The sequence below is a fragment of the Onychomys torridus genome, chromosome 5 (assembly GCF_903995425.1).
Source record: "Onychomys torridus chromosome 5, mOncTor1.1, whole genome shotgun sequence".
Classification (NCBI taxonomy): Eukaryota; Metazoa; Chordata; class Mammalia; order Rodentia; family Cricetidae; genus Onychomys; species Onychomys torridus.
In genome coordinates this window covers 92303174-92310717 of record NC_050447.1, presented here as the reverse complement: position 1 = coordinate 92310717, position 7544 = coordinate 92303174, and positions in this window count along the sequence as shown.

The window sequence follows — 7544 nt, the reverse complement described above, 5'->3', positions numbered from 1 at the left end:
TCTGTAGCCCAGGCTGTCTGGAACTGCAGTAACCCTGCCTTGGCCTCCCAGGTGCTGGGGTAAGAGATGCAGGCCACCACACTCGGCTAAGAATTTGCATTTTGGGAGCAAAATAGGAAAGCAGCGAAGTTCAGGGGACATGGGAAGAAAAGAAATACCTGAGTTTTTAATCTGATTACATTTCCGGTAGACTCAGAGTCAAGAAACTTCAACACAACTGACAAGATTGCCTACAACAAATGAATTTGCTTGCTTAGGTGACCTTTGAGTTTGACCTATCAGCCCCTCTCTTATCCCTAAACTTAAACAATGCACCTCCTAAGCCACCTTGCCATTCAGTCATCAAAGGAAATTCTTTAAGCAAACAGGAAAACCAGCTGATTGGTTTTTACTTAGTTTTTCTTAATCTTTAAATGTGACCTAATGTTTAAACCTTGCTTATCTTTTAACCTAGCTGTATGTTATGTCTTTTGAGTAATACAACCCTAAAAACCAACAAGTTCACATATTAAGACTCTCTGAGGTCTTTTACAACACTCATACTCGAAACTAAAGCATGTACTACATCTATCTCTACTTAATAGCTCTGTCTCTCTCCTTTCTTCCTTTCTTTCTTCCTTCCTTCCTTCCTTCCTTTCTTTCTTTCTTTCAGGCAGGAGCTCATGTAGCCAAAGCTGGCTTCCACTCTGAAATGTAGTAGAAGACTGAACTCCCGATCCCCTGCTTCACTTCCTAAGTGCTGGAATTCCTGGGCCTAGTGGGGTTGTCAGGCCTGAAATTCCTTACTGCATCTAATCAAGGGCCTGCTTTCTCTGAGTGGAGGTCCCTGAGGGCAGAACTCTTTAGGCTACAGTTAGCAGCCAAGCTGTGTCTCCACCCAAGGCCAGGCACCAAAGGACACGTGGTATCCAAGGTTCATTTTGTGAGGTTCCTAGAGGGGTCGGGTTTGTCCAACAGAAAGTAAAATGAGGGCTGTAGATGCTGGAGAAGAGGAGAATAAAGGTTCTGTGAAACAGTTTCATTATCATCCATTTAGATGGTTGAGTTACAACTTTTGTAAGTGTGTACACACACACACACACACACACACACACACACACACACACACACACACACACACACGCACACACGCACACACGCACACACACAGGTGTGGGGGTTGGCTGCTTAAGGCAGTCGTTAGTAAGGTAGAAGATACAGCACATAGCCAGAACCATGACATACAGATCCTGGGTGCTGGCAGAGGTGAATAGTACTTGTCATAAAGTTCTTCCATTCCACAGGAAGTTTGTGTAACACCACTGCAAGTGGACTGGGATGATAGAAAGAGTTATCCTAGAGTCCCTAAAGCTGCCACTCAATGAACCCTACAAGGCATTATTATAGAGAACCAACAAAAGAAACCACCCGGATCAGAGGACACATATGTGTTGGCTGAACCGGGTAAAAGACTGTGGTACCTGCACAGTAAGTGCAGGTTTACACAAGTGTAGCACGATCAAAGTATTAACTCATGGTGTCCATCATGCTTCAATAAAGTTGTTTCAAGTAAACGAAGAATGATTCGCCTTGAGTTGGAAACTCCAGTGTGATTGGAACAGCTTCCCATGAGTCCTCGCTTTCCCCTGGGGACATATTTCACTTATCTGTGTTCTTTAGAATTATCTATAGTCAATGATTTCTCCAGCCTGTTAGTTCCTGGGGACATCTTCCTTGGATGATACACAATGTCTCATTTCCTGTCCTCACCTGAGTGATTTGAGATTGTGTTCAAGATGCACCTGATCAGCTTGAGGCTAACAGGGCCACAGTGAACCACATCAGCCAGTCTAGAAGTGCCAAGATTGTCTGAGCAGGAACTGAACTTCACTGTGTTAAGCACAGAAAGCTCTGCTCCCGCAGCTAATCCAACCCATTCAGATAAATAGTACCTGAGAGCAGGTGTGTTGCAGAGATTTGGGATTTTGTTTTTGGTGTTGGAGGGCTATCCTCCAAGGTATCTTCCTGCTTGGTGGCAGTTCGTTCATTCATTCATTCATTCATTCATTCATTCATTCATTCATTCATGGGAGTATTTCCACCTGCCTGGGTGTAACTAAATTCACATCCTCAAGCTTCCACATGTAGTTAAAAGCCTAGCTCCTCCTTGAGGAAACACCCAGATGTTTCGGAGTACCAACTGTTGGATACAGTTGGCTCATATTCCTCAACTCCCGCCATCAAGGGCCACATGCTATGGAGGGCCTTCACTGAGTCTGGCCCCAAGGACCTATGTCACAAAGTCCTGAGCATCAAACTGTCATCATTAAATATGAGGTCCTGTCACACCATCTGGCATAGTCTAGAAGCAGAAACAATGTGCCAGTTTTGTGGAGGACCCACAAACCTGGGAAGGAGTGGGGTTCTGGTTTCCCTGGGACAATCCTTTCCCCTCCTCCTTCCCCCAAATAGGTCTCCCTCACCCTCACTCCCACCTCCCATCCCCGACCTGGACCTGCTTTCAGTCTGCCAAAAACTTCCTCCGAGGAGAAAGAAGGTGATTAAAGAGGAACACAAGTTAATATGTTGGTAAAATTTCCATGCACAACCAACAATGTCTCTGGATCAGAGCAGCCTCTAGGGACACCATGAGAGGCTTTCTTCCTCCTGGACCCAAACTGCTGAGATAACAAGACCTTTCACCCTGCATCAGAGAACCTGGCTCTGTCAAAACTCTGCTGTTTCTTGTTCTAGTTTTCACACAGACTTCACTGATGTGGATAGAAGGGTCTCTCTGGGGTTTGCCTTATTTGCTCCCTAAACAGTATCCTTTCCCACTTTCCCAAGGTCTTTGGGCCTTCAATTTTCACAAAACTATATATATTTTTAGAGGACGGCATGCTTTTTTTTTTTTTTAAAGACTAGTCAAGTCCAGCAGTGAGAAGAGGGGAGCATATAGAACAGGAGTTCAACCTGTAACTGACTGAACAATTGAGATAACTCACAACCTTCTGACCAACCAAAAGCATGCTTTTCTTTTCCCTGCCAACCTGAGCAAGTTTCTGAGGTTTCTGGGTCCAGTTTCTGTCAACCCACAAATTAGCACCATGCCCAATGACTTCCTCCTGGCCAGCAGCAGTGTGTGACAGGAAGGAGGAGGCTGAGCTCAGGCAACGCTGACCTCTTCCCGGTATGGGAAACCCAGTGCTGCTGAAAGCTTTAATCAGAAGCAGTTGGCTTTGCTACGAGCCTAAGCCCGGCAGAGCAGCAGAAGGCCAAGCAGCAGGGTACATGCCTCAATCCCAGCTCTTGAAGACCTAGAAGCAAGGACAGATGCCAATTCTTTTTTTTTTTTTTTCCCCGAGACAGGGTTTCTCTGTGTAGCTTTGTGCCTTTCCTGGAACTCGATTTGGAGATCAGGCTGGCCTTGAACTCACAGAGATCCACCTGGCTCTGCCTCCCGAGTGCTGGGGTTAAAGGCATGCACCACCACCGCCTGGCCAGATGCCAATTCTATGCAGGTCTGGACTATGTAGTCAGTTTGCCAACCTCCACTACAGAGTGACTCTTTGTATCAAAAATAAAAGCAATAACAACAAAAGAAAACAAGAAAGGAAGTACCTGAGTCCTGGAAGAACTAGAAACAAAATAATTCTAGGAAATTACAGTTCTTGGTATTTCAGCAGTGAGGTCCCCTGCATGGCGGAGATGGAAGGATATTCATTTGCTATTAGTATCAGCAACAAGGAGCTGTAGGCAAGAGACAGCTTTTGAAGATTTCAAACTCATGTGGGCTGTGGTAAAGCCATTAGCACCACAGACAGCTCTAGGCAGCTGCCTGGAGCAGCCCGAGTTCTTTTCAAAGACCTCTTATCAGGGGAAGCTGGTTTTTTGTTCTTTATTTTGTTTGTTTGCTTTGTTTTGTTTTTAAGACGCGATCTATCTACCTAGAGCCCTGGCTGCCCTGGCACTCACTATATAGACCCAGCTGGCCTTGAACTCACAGAGATCCACCTGCTTCTGCCTCTCAAGCACTGGGATCAAAGATGTGGGCCACCACGCTCAGTTTAAGCTAGTATTCTTGACTGAACAGCAGAAAATAATTTCAGAACAAGCGAGTATGGAGCAAAGTTGGAGTTTAGTAAGAGGATGGTGGGGCTGGAGAGATGGTTCAGTAGTTAAGAACACTTGCTGCTCTTGCAGAGGACCTGGGTTTGGTTCCCAGCACCTACATCAGGTGGATCACAAACCCTCTGTAACTCCAGTTCCAGGGAATCTGATACTCTCTTCCGGCCTTCAAGGGCACTTGCGTGCATGTGATACATACATATGTATTCAGGCCCACACATGTACAAATAAATTTTAAAATAATAAATCTTGTTTTAAAGCCTTGTTTAATTTTCTCTTACATATATAGGTATTTGACTGCATATATGTCTGTGAACCATGTGTATACCATGCCCATGGAGATCAGAAGAAGACATCAATTCCCCTGGGACAGGAATTCCTCAAGGTGGCTAGATGTCAAGTGGATGCTGGGAATTGAATTTGGGTCTCCTGGAAGAGCAGCCAGTGTTCGTTCTTTCTTTCTTTCTTTCTTTCTTTCTTTCTTTCTTTCTTTCTTTCTTTTAATTCTTGAGACAGGGTTTCTCTGTGTAGTCCTGGCTGTCCTGGACTCACCCTATAGACCAGTCTGGCCTTGAGCTCAAAGATGTGCCTGTCTCTGCCTCCCAAGTGCTGGGATTAAAAGCGTGTGCCACCACCTCTGGCTACAGCCTGTGTTCTTAATAGCTGAGCTATCTCTCCAGCCCCCTTAAGGTAATAAAGATTTGATCACAGAAATTAAAAGATAAAGAAGAAGAAAAAGACAGGGGTGAGAAGGCGTTCTCAAAAGACAAAAGTGCTGGCTAAAGACGGGGCTCGGTTGGTAAAGTGCTTACTAAGCATTCGTGAAGCCCAAACTCAATCCCCAGAGCTGCATAAACCAGGCCTGGTGGTGCAAAGATCTGATCTCAGCACTCAGGAGGCAGAGGCAGGAAAATCAGTCCAAGTTTGTCCTCAGCCTACATATAGCAAGTTGGAGACCAGCCTTAGTCACTCGAAATTCTGTCTCAAAACTAGAGAGAGAGAGAGAGATTCAAGTGTCTTAACAACAGTATATATATGATTTTGATTTTGTTTTAATTCTTTTGTTCATGTATTTATTGTGTATGTGCCTGAACACATGTATGCTTACTATTTAGTTTGTGTGTGCATGAGTGAGCACTGGGGTCAGAGAATGAACCTTCTATCATGTGGGTTCCAGGTCATCAGGCTTGGTAACAAGTACCTTTACTCACTGGATCATCTTGCCAGCCCTGGTTGTGTGTGTGTGTCTCTGTGTGTGTGTATACACAGGTGCACGCATATGACTGTGCACATGTACGTAGAGGCTAGATGTTGATATTGGGGATCTCTCTCTCTCACTACCTTCTTTTCTGAGTCAGTTTCTTTTTAAATCTGGGGGTTACTGATTTAGCAGGAATAGCTTACCAGCAGACCCCATGGGTCACTTTCACTTCTTCCCAGTGTTAGGATTACAGGTTCACACTACAGTACCCAGCTTTTCACGCTGGTGCTGAGAATCTCAACTCGGGTCCTCAAGCGTTGTATGGCAAGCACTTTGCCAAATGAGTCATCTCCCCAGGCCTTCACTTTTGTGTTTTGAGGCAGGATCTGTCTTAGCTGGGGTTTTCTATCACTGTGAAAAAACACCACAACCAAAAGCAACTTGAGGAGGCAGATGTTTATTCCTGAGTATACTTCCACATCAAAGTCCATCATCAAAAAAGGGTAAGGCAAAACCTGGAGGCAGGAACTGAAGCAGAAGCCATGGAGGAGTGCTGCTTACTGGCTTGTTTCTCGTGGCTAGCTAGCTCAGCCTGCTTCCTTGTATAACTCGGGCTACCTGCTCAGTGGTGGCACCATAGTGGAACGGGCCACTAATTAAGAAAATGCCCCATCAGCTTGCCTACAGGCCAGTTTTATGATACTAGCTTGTGTCAAGTAGACAAAAATACCAACCAGGACAGAGTCTCACGTAGCTCAAGCTGGCCTCAAACTTACTATATAGCTAAGATTGGCCAGCTTGAGTTCTCAATCTTCCTTCCTCCATTTCTTGAGGGAGGGGCCTACAAACATGTCACCACACTTGGCAATTTTGATGCCCCCTCTTTCTTTTTAAAAAATGAGATCATAGAGTTGTTTCTGAATTCACAGAATTAGAAACCAAGATAAAAAATAGGTCACAAGGGCCAAAAGATTCTCTACTAAATTAAGTCACAAAGACTAAGACATATTTTTGGTTGGTTGGTTGGTTGATTGGTTGGTTGGTTTTGCCTAAAACTCACTATGTAGACCAGACTGGACTCAAACTCAGAGATCTGCTTGATTCTGCCTCCAGAGTTCTGGAATTAAAGGCCTGTGCTACCATGCCCAACTAAGAGGCACGTTTTAAATGCAATCTTGTGAGCTCCTCAGAAACAATACCGATTTTACAGCTTGGAAACTTCGAGTAATGGGCCTTAAGCACAGTTCACTGCTATTTTAACATTCTTATATAAAAGATCTCTGTATTTAAAAATTGTGTAAGCAATCATTTTTTGTTATTTCAAAAGTTATTTCTTTTTTAGCTGTGTCTCTTTTATCCTTGTTCCCCCCTCCTTGCTGTGTAGCCCAGGGTGGCCTCCCACTCAAGACAATCCTGCCTCTGCCTCCAGGATGCTGAGATTACAAACAAGAGACACTGTCCAGGCAATCTCAACTGCAACTTGTGAATGCTGTGTGAGCAAGGGACTTCAACAAGACTCCAGGATGAGGGCTCCTTTCCCTTCCCATATCGCCTTAATTTTCTGTGTCACCAAACAAGAGAGTGAAATATTGGGCCAGGCAGCACCGTGCAGGAGGGAATGCCTGGTGATAGATCCGTGGCAGAGCCAGATGGCCTAGGGTAAAAGGTACACGGTGGCCTTTTCCACCGCCCAGGCCTCTGTTGCTACTGTGAAGAAGGTAGGCTCTCTCTCAGGCCCTGGTTTGCTCAAGTGGGCCAAATTCCTGACCCCAGTGTGCCTTTCAGTAAATGGCCCCGACCCCTTTTCTTGGGAGCAGGAGTAGGTTCTGACCTGCATTGCTTCCTAAGCCGAACACACCTTTGAAATTAGAGGCAGTAAAGGCGAGACAACACTGTTTCCCAATCTCCAATGCACAGTCCCCTGGAAGAGGTGAGTCGGGGAGCTCAGGTGACCAAACACACCTGCTTAGGGTAAGAGCTTGGCCTTCTGCTGGTGAACCCTCTTCCCTTCAAAGCAAGCCCTCGGGCGGGCTCCTGTCCACCCTAACCCGGTAGGTCACACTTAAGGATGACTGAGTTTGTGTTGCAATGACATCTGGGGCGATCTACCGGGTGCAGGCACCCCTCCAGAGCCCCGCTCCTCCTTCCTTCCTGGTCCCCCTTCTTCATCCTCTCTCGCCTTCACCTCCTTCTCCCAGTAGGAGCCTCTCACCAGTTCTCTCGCTCTCCCTCCCTC